Source organism: Mustela erminea, chromosome 18, assembly GCF_009829155.1.
Source record: "Mustela erminea isolate mMusErm1 chromosome 18, mMusErm1.Pri, whole genome shotgun sequence".
Lineage (NCBI taxonomy): Eukaryota > Metazoa > Chordata > Mammalia > Carnivora > Mustelidae > Mustela > Mustela erminea.
This window is the reverse complement of record NC_045631.1, coordinates 55,374,783-55,388,124: the sequence shown is the minus strand read 5'-3', so window position 1 is coordinate 55,388,124 and position 13,342 is coordinate 55,374,783. Positions and strand designations below refer to the sequence as shown.

The following is a 13,342-nucleotide window of genomic DNA, read 5'->3' as shown; positions in this document are numbered from 1 at the left end:
GTGTCTCCACCACCCAGGATATGGCACCAATGTCCCCAAAACAGAATGAACACTGATGAAACTACTCCTGATAAAGCCAACATGGAAAGAAAAAAATCCAACATGAATCGTAACTTCACTGTCAAACAGGAAAGATGGGCAGAATTGTCACCCTCAGAAAAATTATTTTTAGGGCACAAAGAAAGGAAATTAAAGCCTTGGAAAGGAAGGCGGCTGGCCAGAGGCAGGACGAAGCTGTGACAGGGAGTCGGGAGGGGTAGTGCAAGAAGTAGAAGGTTGCCACACCTGGAACTTTGCATGCATTCTGCTTATTAAGTTTCCCAAACTCAACCAGCTCTGAAATTTCTGTCACCATTACCTTTTCTAATATGTGAAATTAAGACACAGCTGGAGGTGTGGGAGGAGAAGGTAGATGAAAGGGATTTGGTCTGGGAGCTGGGTAAGGAGCATTGAGACCACTCTGGCAGCCACAAGCCGCCCGTGGCTACTGAGCATTTGACAGTGGGGGTGGTCGGCACTGAGCTGTACTGTAAGTGTACATCTAGGTGTTGAAGACATACTAGGTGTCAAAGAAGTTCTATGAAAAAAATGTTTAATATCTCCAATATCATCAAATGATAATATTTTGAGGGTACTGGGTTAGATTAAATGTACTACTAAAATTACTCTCACCTTTTTAAAAAGCCTTCTTAATGTAGCTACTGGAAATTTTAAATTACACGTGTGATTCCCATTCTATCTACTAGACAGTGCTGGGGTAACATCCACATGATGTTGGGATTTGCTGCCTATTTCTGCCAGGAGAAGCGGGAGCCAGAGAAGGAGGATTCTGAGCCTGCTCCCAGCGCTGCTTGAGGAAGTACCTTGGGAAGGAGGGGCTTCTCGAGACGGCAGGAGGAGGGGACATGAGGCTAGAGGAGCAGGTTTGGGTCAGAGAGTTAAGGTCATTCAGCTAAGATCAAGAACTGAGAATAAAATCAGGATGGGTACTGTAAAGTTTTCTAGTCTTTCCTCTCCTGGGTAACTCTCTGGAATCCTTTTAGACTCAAAAAGAAACTTTTTAAGACTAAAAATAGTTTTAAAAAGAAGAAACAAAAAACTCAGCCTTGGATTGCTCACCAATTGACACGGCTGGGTTCATGAAGCACCCTGAGAAGGCCTAGGGGGTTGATCATAGCAGGACAGAGACACCCAATTCTGAGTAATGGGAGCAAAAGAGCACTATTGTGGGGTCAGGACCTGTGGGTCCTTGTCCTTGTGCTGGTGTGTCCTCCTCCTCTGATCTCCCTACTTCTGTCTTTTCAATGTCCTATGAGTGGTGAGGGCACAGACAGAATGTCTTCAAGTTTTCCAAGAAGACTTTAAGAAGTCTTTTCATCTTAAATTTCAAGAACGCTTGATCCCTCTTTCTGTACGTTGGGCCCCCAAAAATGTTTGTTATTGGTGGTGATGAGCAGAAGGAGGAAGAGGAAAGCTATAAAGCAGTACTTTTGTGTATTTTGTTTGCTTCTCCACCTCCTGGGTGCAGGCAACCCCTGAGACCCAACCCAGGTAGCAAGTAGATGCTGAATAAGGAAAGGAGGAAATGACAGAAAAGAGGGTACCTCTTGTTGGGCTGGCAGGAAGGGCTACTAAAGATGGCGAAAGTTCCCGCCACAAGACCTGAGCTCGGACAGGAGAACAAAGGCCCAAGCAGGAATCTGAGACCCCCGCCCCAGGCTCCTGTGGACCAATGGGATCCCGATGAGCAGGCGGGATATCCAAATAAGGGAAACTTGCCAAAAGACCCCTGAGCTTTCCCCAAGACCCCTTAAAAGCCCCCTCCTCCCTGCCTTGGGCAAGACTTCCCCCACTCTGCTTTCCAGAGTTGCGGAACCTCGCCAGAGGGTGCCCACCTCCTCCCGGCGCAACTTTCTCGGCTCCCCTTCACCTGGGCCCTGAAACTCCACTGGAGAGAACCTTTAATAAACCTTGCCTTACACCCACTTCGCCTGGTGTTGTGTTTATTTCGTCGGAAAACTTTACATTTGGTGCCCAAACCCGGGAAGGAGATTGAGCCCCCACCCCAGCGGGGAGACTCTCTCCTTTCCCTAGCCGGACCGGACCTGCCTTTCCGAACGCCACTTCTGAAGCCGTGGTGAGTCTCCCCGATTCTGCGCCCCCTTCCGGAAAGCCCTGCCCTAATCGCAGCCGCGTCAGGGCGGACCCCGCCGGTCACCAGGTGACCTCCGTGACTCCGAGAGGCTGGGAGACGTCCCAACCTCTACGGCAGTCGACACAGTTTTTCCTCAACCCAGTGGTGGAGGAGGGGACGCCTTCCTCCAGCCCTCGGGTTGCCTGGCAACAAATCATGGGGACCTCCCAATCCAAATTCGACTCTAAAACACCCCTAGGGTGCCTGCTGGCCAATCTTAAGACCCTGGAACTGGACCAGGACTTGCGTAGGCGACGTCTCATACATTATTGTACCGTCGCTTGGCCGCAATGCCAATTAGACAATCGGTCCCAGTGGCCTCCGGAAGGCACATTTGACTATCAGATTCTCATGGACCTAGGCAATTTCTGCAAACGCCAGGGCAAATGGGTCGAGGTCCCTTATGTCCAGGCTTTCTGGACTCTGCGCTCTCGCCCCTCCCTCTGCTCTCACTGCTCCACCTCTCAGGTCCTCTTGGCCCGCTCCCCTCCCCCTCCCCTGCCACCCACTGCTCCCAAAGACCCGGACCTCTCCTCCCCGTCTCTCCTCTCTGATTCTCCCCTCTCTGAACCTCTGGAGAGCTTCACCCACCCACCGACAAGAGGGGCCCCGGCTCCTCTTCCTCCTCCTCCTTACCGTGATCCCCCACCCCAAGGCCCCTCTGTCCCTACGCCCCCTAACCCCCCCCCCCCCCCCCCCGCTCCCACCACCCCTCTTTCGGTCCCTTCCACCCCTTCCACCCCTTCCACCCCGACTCCCGTCTCGTCCCCTCAACCCCCAAAACCTGGGTCTGCTCCTGATGCGGCCCCCCGGAACCTTCCCCTACGTCCCCTCCAGCCTCCCCTCCCATCTCCACCCGCACTAGGGCTAGGAAACCTTCCCCTGACTTAGTCTGCCCCCTAAGGGAGGTTGCTGGAGCTGAGGGAGTTGTTCCAGTCCATGCGCCCTTCTCTCTACAGGACCTTTCCCAAATTGAGAAATGTTTGGGCTCCTTTTCGGCCAGTTCTGATAACTATATTAAAGAATTCCAATATCTGGCCCAAGCCTATGACCTCACCTGGCATGATTTACATGTGGTCCAGACCACCACCCTCACCACACAGGCTCGCATCCAGGCTGCTGCCCAGGAGCACGCAGATCAGGTCCATCTCACTGATACTGCCATGCCAGTTGGAGCCCAGGCAGTCCCAGCTGTAGAACCAGGTTGGGATTATCAGGATGGCCATGACGGCCGCCGGTGCCGCGACCGCATGGTCCAATGTCTCATAGCCGGCATGCGGGCAGCCTCTAATAAGGCCATTAATTACGACAAGATTAGGGAGATTGTCCAGGCCCCTGACAAAAACCCCGCTATGTTTCTTAACCAATTGACCGAGGCCTTAACCCAGTACACTCGCTTGGACCCTGCCTCTCCTGCGGGGGCCACGGTACTGGCTACTCATTTTATCTCTCAATCGGCGCCGGATATACGGAGAAAGTTAAAGAAGGCTGAGGAGGGCCCTCAGACCCCCATTTCTGACTTGGTGAAAATGGCATTTAAGGTTTTTAATTCCCATGAGGAGGCAGCTGAGCTTAAACGACAAGCCAGACTCCAGCAAAAGGTTCAGTTGCAGACCCAAGCCTTGGTAGCAGCCCTGCGGCCGGCCGGCTCCAGGAGCCAGCAGAGAGGGGCAACCAACCGCACCCCCCCCAGGGGCCTGTTTCAAATGCGGGACTGAGGGACATTGGGCTTGCCAGTGCCCCAATCCAAAGCCGCCAACTCGGCCTTGCCCTCAATGTCATTTGATGGGCCACTGGAAATCCGACTGCCCTAACCTCGGGGTATCTTCGGCGCCTCAACGTGGAGGACCCCCTGAGACAGTAAGTCCGGCCTTTCAACTGCTTGGATTGGAGGGCGACTGACGAAGCCCAGACTCGGCCACCCCTCTCACCCAGGCCGAGCCCAGGGTTACGCTCCAGGTAGCGGGTAAGTCCATCTCTTTTTGCTGGACACGGGGGCTACCTACTCTGTTCTGCCTTCCTACTCAGGACTTACTCGAACCTCACAAATTACTGTTATGGGGATCGATGGGACCTCCTCCAATCCTAGGGTGACCCTTCCCCTCACCTGTAGCCTGGATGGGTTCCCCTTCTCCCACTCGTTCCTAGTGATTCCTTCCTGCCCGGTCCCTCTACTGGGTAGGGACATTCTCCAGAAACTGAGGGCAACTATCTGCCTCTCCCCTTCCTCCCCTCTAGCCACCTCAGCCCGTCTCACCCTGCACCTCTCCACTCCCTCGACCCCCGCTCCAGATGACCTACCTACTGTAGATCCTCAGGTGTGGGACATCTCAGAGCCCATCATTGCTTCCCACCTTACCCCGGTTAAAGTACAGCTTAAGGATAACTCTAAGTTTCCCTCTCGAGCTCAGTTTCCTATTTCCTTAGCCCACCGCTGGGGCCTGAAACCTATCATAGAACGGCTTAAACGTCAGGGACTCCTGATCCCCATCAGTTCCCCCTGTAACACCCCTATCCTCCCAGTACGCAAGCCCTCAGGGGCTTATCGACTGGTACAAGACCTTAGGCTTATTAACGAGGCTTTGGTCCCCCTCCACCCAGTTGTTCCTAACCCCTACACCCTATTGTCTCGCGTTCCCCCAAACACCTCTCACTTTACTGTACTGGACATAAAAGACGCCTTTTTCTGTCCCCCTGCACCCTGATTCTTATTTTCTCTTTGCCTTCACCTGGGAGGATCCCAACACACATGTTTCTGGACAACTAACTTGGACTGTCCTACCCCAGGGGTTCAGGGATAGCCCCCACATTTTCGGCCAGGCCTTGACTACAGATTTACAGCAGTACGCCCTTAAGGCCAGCACTCTACTACAATATGTGGATGACCTCCTCCTCTATAGCCCCTCCCTCTCGGTTTCCCAAGACGACACTTCCACCCTACTTAATTTCCTGGGGGCCAAGGGAGGGGCTATAGAGGTTTTATGCCTCACCATAAAACCATATAACCAAGGGATATCGAGTCACCCCCTCTAAGGCCCAATTGTGTGCCCCTTCAGTTACCTATCTGGGCATAATTCTGACTCCCACTTCTAAGTCCCTTACTGGGGACCGCATAAGACTCCTCCAAGAACTCCAACCTCCCCAAACGGCGGATGAAATACTATCTTTTCTTGGGTTGGTCGGGTTCTTTAGACATTGGATTCCAAATTTCTCTACCCTGGCCGCAGGGTATAAGTCCCTTACTGGGGACCGCATAAGACTCCTCCAAGAACTCCAACCTCCCCAAACGGCGGATGAAATACTATCTTTTCTTGGGTTGGTCGGGTTCTTTAGACATTGGATTCCAAATTTCTCTACCCTGGCCCGTCCTCTGTACCAGGCAGCTAAAGAGACCCCCCAGGATCCCCAGAGTGATCCCACTTCAATCCACCAGTCATTCCTTAAGCTGAGAGACCGCCTTACCACCTGGCCAGTTTTAGCCCTACCTGATCTCTGTAAACCATTCCATCTCTACACCGATGAGCGCTCCGGCTCGGCCACCGGCCTCCTAACACAACAGGTGGGGCCTACGCATAGGGCTATAGCCTACCTGTCCAAGCAACTGGATGCCACCGCCCAGAGATGGCAACCTTACCTCAGGGCCCTAGCGGCAGCCGCTTCTCTTACAAAGGAGGCCCTTAAACTTACCTTAGGGCAGCCCATCACGGTCTACTCTCCCCTCCGACTCACAGACCTCCTTAGCCACCGATCTCTGGCCCATCTGACTCCTTCTCGGCTCCAGCTATTCCATCTGCTATTCCTAGAAAACTCGCGTATCTCTCTCTCTACCTCCCCCCGCTTAAACCCCGCGACTTTACTGCCTATACCCTCACCCACCCCGGAACCTGTTCACTCCTGCCTACAACTTATACAGGACCTCACTCCTCTCCATCCCAGTCTCTCTGATCAACCGCTATCCAACCCTGACCGCGTGCTCTTCGTAGATGGCAGCTCCCTCCTGGCCTCAGATGGCCAGAGGCACGCTGCTTATGCTGTGATCACTATGGATGCGGTATCAGAGACAGCTCCCCTCCCAATCGGAACCACTTCCCAGAAGGCTGAAGTCGTGGCTCTCACCAGGGCATTACACCTGTCGAAGGGACAACGAGTCACCATTTACACTGACTCTAAATATGCCTACCTCATAACTCACACACACTCTGCTCTTTGGCAAGAACGGGGGTCCCTAACTATCAAGGGCACCCCTATTGCCCTTGGGCCCCTCGTTGCCAAGTTGCTTGAGGCCCTTAGTCTGCCCACTGAGGTAGCAATTGTCCACTGTTGAGGCCACCAAATGACCAGGGATCTGGTCTCCCTAGGCAACAACAGGGCAGACTCAGTGGCCAGACAAACGGCCCTAAATACCCCTGCTTTTCCTATCCTCTTTCTTAACACCCCTCACCAGCCTTCCTACTCTACAGAGGAAACACAAGCCCTCCAGGCATGGGGAGGAAAAACTGGAGATAAGGGGTGGATCTACATCCAGGACAGGATTGCCCTGCCAGGCAATCTGGCGCACACCCTAATTGCTGACATCCACCGATCCCTCCATATTGGCCCAAAGGCTCTCCACCAATTTCTTCAGCCATTGTTCTATCATCCTTCCTTATCTAAAGTAATTGAAGTTGTCCACAGGGCTTGCAAAACCTGTTCGGCTGTGAATTCACAAGGAGGAATCCGCAGTCCAGGGCCTAACCATCAGCTCTGAGGCCATCAGCCAGGGGAAGACTGGCAACTGGACTTCACTCACATGCCTCACCATAAAACCTTTTGCTACCTATTAACCTTGGTTGATACGTTCACAGGTTGGATCGAGGCATACCCCACGGCTCGGGAAACAGCGGATGTAGTGGCTACAATATTCATCGAGCCCATCATCCCAAGGTTTGGATTGCCCCGGACCCTCCAGTCAGACAACGGACCTGCCTTCATCTCCAGTGTAACCCAACAGGTAGCTGAGAGCCTCAACATAACCTGGGAACTTCATATCCTGTACCACCCACAGTCATCGGGTAAGGTAGAAAAGGCCAACGGGCTGCTCAAAGTCCAACTCACCAAACTAACCCTAGGGACCCATCTTTCCTGGCCCACACTTCCACCCCTGGCTCTCACCAGACTCCGGGCTACGCCCCGCGGGTCTTCAGGCTTAAGCCCATTCCAATTACTGTACGGCCGGCCCTTTCTTAGAAATCATAGCCTTCCGGCCATTTCCCTGCCTCTTTTATCCTACCTACCTTACCTCACTCTCCTCCGAGCTCTCTTAAGGGCTCACGCCGACACTGTCATCCCAGCCCCTAGCGACCATGCTTCCGAATGGGATATACGAGATCTATCCTGGGGACCAGGTCCTCCTCAAAAGCTTGCGGCCAGACTCCTTACAAACCCAGTGGACTGGGCCTCATACGGTTGTCCTTACCACTCCAACTGCTGCGAAACTGTTGGGGCACTCTGCATGGGTACGTATCAACAATCTCAAACGGGCACCCACAGAGACTAATTGGACTTCCCAGATGGCAGGCCCCACCAAACTCCGCTTGGTTAGGGCCCCTTCTCATATTCCTTCTAATCCAGACAAGCCAGGCAGAATCATGTGAGTCTAGCTGCATGAGGGGTTCAGGTACTTCTCGCTACTTTTCAGCCTTTACTTATATGCCTGCAACCTGCTACCGGGGAAAGGAACCAACAACCTGTACGTATGACCAGAAAACCTATTGGGTCTCTGACCTTGTGACAGCCAAACGAGGTATTGCCCCCTGCAACATCTACCCCAGGTCTGGAAAAGTTTGCTGGACCTATCTGGGTCAGGTCGGCCTCTCCGATGCGGGGGGGTGGTGGGGGTGGGGGTGTGTGTCCAGGACCAGGCTAGCCATGAGCACATTAAAACAGCAGTCACAGACCTGACTAAACCACTCCAACCCTCCAACGACCTGGTTTATAAGGGCATTAATCTCAGTAGCATCCAAAAATCCCCTACCACTGAACAACTGACAGTGGCCCTCCTGAACTCTAGTTACAACCTATGGCAAAATGTGTTGAAAAACGGTGACAGTGACTGCTGGATTTGTTTCCCTTTTTCAACACGTTCTAACATTGTAGGGATACCCCTCCCTATGGGTTGGCCACTCCCCAACTCCACGACCGCAAATAGTACGGTTCATATTGGCCGCATTGGGGAAAACATACTTATTATTAATGTGTCCTCCCCCCTTACCACTGCAGCTGCCAACATCACTAACTCCTCCCTCCCGTATTGTACTCCCCCGGGAATATTTCTCTCGTGCCCTCAGGGAATCTATCGCTGCCTGACCGCTAATGACTCCCTGGGCTGTATATTCATCGTACTCTCTCCTTCTACCACCATCTACTCTGAATCCCAGCTGCTGTCCATCCTATTCCCCCAACACCGGGGTGGGGGTGGGGAGGGCTGCCTTCCTCCCATTCATAACAGGGGCAGGAGTAGCCACAGGGGTGGCAACTGGAACAGCGGGGAGAGGAACCTCCATAGACTTTTCTTACAAACTCTCCCAAGCCCTGAATGATGATATGGAACGGGATACTGACTCCCTCACAGCCCTACAGACGCAAGTCACCAGCCCGGCAGCCTTAGCTCTACAGAACCGACGGGCCTTAGATCTTCTGACTGCCGAAAAAGGAGGGACCTGCCTATTCTTAAATGAAGAATGTTGTTACTTTGTTAACCAATCCTCCTGGGGCCTGGACCCCTACAACTGGGTAACCTGGCTGCTCCCTCTGGCGGGACCTGTATGCATAATCCTCCTTCTAGTCTCAGTTGCTCCCTGTCTTTTCCGGTACTTGCAGGGTCGCCTACAAGAACTTGCCCGAGTATCCGTCAATCAACTCCTCCTCCAGCCCTACTCTCGCCTGCCCACTTCCAACTACCCCTATGACGATGCCCCCTGTCAGCAGGAAGTAGCCAGAACCCAGTCGACGCCCCTGACACCATTATATTAAGCAAAAGGTCGGAATGTTGGGCTAGCAGGAAGGGCTACTAAAGATGGCGAAAGTTCCCGCCACAAGACCTGAGCTCGGACAGGAGAACAAAGGCCTGAGCAGGAATCTGAGACCCCCTCCCCAGGCTCCTGTGGACCAATGGGATCCCGACGAGCAGGTGGGATATCCAAATAAGGGAAACTTGCCAAAAGACCCCTGAGCTTTCCCCAAGACCCCTTAAAAGCCCCCTCCTCCCTGCCTTGGGCGCGACTTCCCCCACTCTGCTTTCCAGAGTTGCGGAACCTCGCCCGAGGGTGCCCACCTCCTCCTGGCGCAACTTTCTCGGCTCCCCTTCACCTGGGCCCTGAAACTTCACCGGAGAGAACCTTTAATAAACCTTGCCTCACACCCACTTCGCCTGGTGTTGTGTTTATTTCGTCGGAAAACTACACCTCTCTGTATGGGGGACTCTGACTCTGAGAAAGACAAGGTAATTTGTTTTTTTGAAGATTTTACTTATTTTTTTGAGAGAGAGAGAGCGAATGAGCACGCACAAACAGGAGGAAGGGCAGAGGGAGATGGAGAAGACAAGTCAGCAACAAGTCAGAGTCTTCTCTGAAGTCTTCTCCATGTCTTCAACAAGTCAGATGATGCTTAACCAACTGAGCCACCCAGGCACCCAAGGTAATTTATTTTTTGAAGTTTTTATTTAAATTCCAAATAAACAAATGAATCCCAGTAAGTTAGCACACAGTGTGCTATTAGTTTCACGTGCACCATGCAGTGATTCGACACTTGCACGTATCGCCCGGGGCTCACAGAGGGGAGCTGCTTCATCCTCATCACGTGTTTCACCCACCCCCACCCCCTCCCCTCTGGTAATCAGCCACGTGGTGTTCTTTGTTCTTAGGAATCTGTTTCATGGTGGGAAGGACAAGGTAATTTAAATGAAAACTCAGCAATGGGGGTGCTGCGAGGGGAAGTTTTGAAGGACACAGAGAATGTTTTCCAAGTCCAAAGGATGAGCGTCATGACTTGACTTTACCTTAAAAAGCCAAAGGAGCCCTCTAAACCAGAGGTTCTCAGCCAGGGACCATTTTGCCTCCCAAGGGACATCTAGTGAATGTCTGAGGCTATTTGGGCTGTCACCATTGGTGTGCATTTAGGGAGGGTGCTACTTACATCTGCTTGGTCCAGAGCAGAGAGAGTCTGCTAAACGTCCTGTAATGCGCAGGACAGTCCTCCACGGTAAGGGATGACCTCATCCAAAATGTCAAGAGTTAAACAAAACCAAGCATTGAATTAACATAGGAGCAAGCAACTCTCCTCCTAGGTATATACCCAAGAGCAGTGAAAATACATGTCTACGCGGAAATATGTACGTGAATGTTCATAGTAGCAAGAGTCACAATAGTCAAAAAGCATCCAAATATCCATCAATTGATAAAAGGATAAACAAAACATGGTCTACTCTTTTTTTTTTAAGATTTTATGTATTTATTTGATAGAGATCACAAGTAGGCAGAGAAGCAGGCAGAGAGAGAGGACGAAGCAGGCTCCCAGCTGAGCTGAGAGCCCGATGCGGGACTCGATCCCAGGACCCTGAGACCATGACCTGAGCCGAAGGCAGAGGCTTTAACCCACTGAGCCACCCAGGCACCCAACATGGTCTACTCTTTACCAGGGGTATGACTCAGCCATAAAAAGGAATGAAGTATTAGCCCCCAATACAACATGAATGAACCTTGAAAACGTTAAACCTTAAAAACACCACAGGCACCTGTTGTAGGATTCCATGTACATGAAGTGTCCAGAAGAGGGCGATATGTAGAGACAGAAGGTAAATCAGTGACTGCCCATGGGCACGGGGTGGGGCTTTTGGAATAACAACGATGTTCTGAAATTGAACCGTGGTGATGGTCATGCCCTTTGTGAATATGCAGAGAACCACAGAGTGAACTTGATTGAATGGAATTAGATCTTTAAAAACAAACACTCAAAAATCAACGGAATAGTGCCGAGTTTGAGAAACTGTTCTCGATGAAAATTATTTGGTGATGGAACCCAGAGGAAGATGGAGACCGGGCGCCTGGGTGGCTCAGTTGGTCGACCATCTGCCTTTGGCTCAGGTCTTGATCCTGGGACCATGGGACCGGGCCTGGCATTAAGCCCGATTGTTGATCCCTGCTCAACAAGGAGTTTACCTGAGATTCTTTTTCTCCTTCTGCCCCTCCTCCCAATGCGTGTGCACACTCTCTCTCAAAAATAAATAGATAAAATCTTTACAGGAAAGAAAGGAAGGGAGGGAGGCAGGGAGGGAGGAAGAAAGAAAAGAAAGAAGAAAGAAAGGAAGGAAGGAAAAAAAAGGAAGGACGGACGGACAGACGGAGGGAAGGAAGGAAGGAAGGGAGGGAAACCAACCAAGTGGGCCATTCAAGGCCAGTCTCGCCATGGAAGGGGAGGCCTTCAGGGACACCTGCTCCTGACCAGGCTTATGAGCTGCCTTCTGCCCACTCAGGCCACCCGGCACTGAGCTGATGTCAGAAACCTGGAGAAGGACATGCTGGGACACCTGTCGAGGCATTCAGATCCCTGGGAAAGAATGTTCCCCCAATAAATCCCCGAGTCTCATAGAACTAAACATCTCCACTTGCCTGGAGCCTGGGTTCTAGATTTGTAAGGATGAGGACCAGACTTGGGTAAATTCACTGAAGGATGTTTCATGTTTCATAATCTCTCGTTTCTTAAATCATTTCCTGACTCCATTAACCTCAAAAGCGCTTGGGGGATTGGTCCAGCCAAATGAAACCAGGGGCCCTCTGGCCCACACAATAACCTCAGAGAACGATCTGCAAGGGGCCCGGCACCTCTGTCTGTCTGCCGGGCGCCACGCCCTCTCGCGGCTCACACATTTTCTTTTTTCCTCCCACCCCAGCACCACCCCCACGTGTTAAATCACTGTGTTGAGCCAAAAATTCACAAGAAAATAGAAATGCCCGCAAGAGGGAAATCAGAAAGAATCCGTGAGCAGATGATCAGGGGAGGAAAGGGAAGTGACAGCACGGGTCACCAGTGACATCGAGTACATGAGCACACACCACGTGGAGAGCCGGCACGCCCCTTTCAACACCCTTCTTCCCGCCCTGGCAGGTGGGCAGGCTAGTCTCAAGCCCACTTCTCTGGTGAAGGAATCTTCAAAGAAGGTGACTCAGACCCCTTTAAAGCCTGGTCCTGAAGCCAGGTTCTGTACCAACCGTGCGGACAAGGGCACATCCCTTCGCTTCTCCAGACCTCAGTCTTCACATCTGTGAAATGGGTGATGCAGGACCTCTTGCATCTCTTCCAGCTTAACTGCTCCGACTCTGAACCACGACAGGATACTTGTTTCCAGACACCTTGCCCAGGCTTCTCCAGTAACTGACTGGGCTGATTGTTTATAATCTGCCCACCCCCCACTGGGGAACGAGGTAGAAGAGAAAGTGACAATATGTATCTCCTTCACTGCTTTGTCTCTGGTGAGAAATTCAGATGGGCCCCTTTCTCTTTCCTTTCCTTCTTTGTTTTTGGCTTCAGAGATGTTATCTGGGGATAGAATTGTAAAGACTTTTCTAAAGTAATCATGTTTGAATGAAAAGCCATGAGATATCATTTCCCTCGATTTGGCAAAGGTTTAACTATTTTTTGGCACACACCCCCAATGTTGGCCATGGGGTATGTTAAAGCATATTTTCCTGTGTAGCTGATGGGAAAATAAATAATATTATTATGTATTATGTTAGCATGGCTATTTCTAGAAGGATATATTTTGCATATATAAAATTCCCTATAGAAATAATTATGTGCAAAATGTGTATGTTCAGGAGTAACAGTAGCAGGAAATTGCCAACAACCAAACTGTACAGCGGCAGGCAAGTGACTACATCAATTAAATTACCTTCCTAGAAGAGAATATTGCACAAACCTTAGAAGAGGTGATTTGAACCCATATTTAGTAAGGAAAAATGTAAATAGGCAGGCATTTTATTACTTTCTTCTTTATGTTTGTCTATCATTCCCAAATTTTCTATGATGGATATATATTTCTTACATAGTAAAAATCATTTTAAAAAAATTGTTAACTTTCAATAGCTCCTGACTTACTTACAAAATAAAATCTAG

The 13,342-nt window shown here is 51.1% G+C and overlaps 1 long non-coding RNA gene across 1 annotated transcript; it reads left to right on the top strand.

Moving 5' to 3' along the window:
• Window positions 1-1,848: 1,848 nt before the first annotated feature.
• Window positions 1,849-9,307, top strand: LOC116576973. Its single transcript, XR_004280348.1, has 3 exons — window positions 1,849-2,137; window positions 7,039-7,184; window positions 9,053-9,307. It is a non-coding gene; the product is annotated as an uncharacterized LOC116576973 (long non-coding RNA).
• Window positions 9,308-13,342: the final 4,035 nt, after the last annotated feature.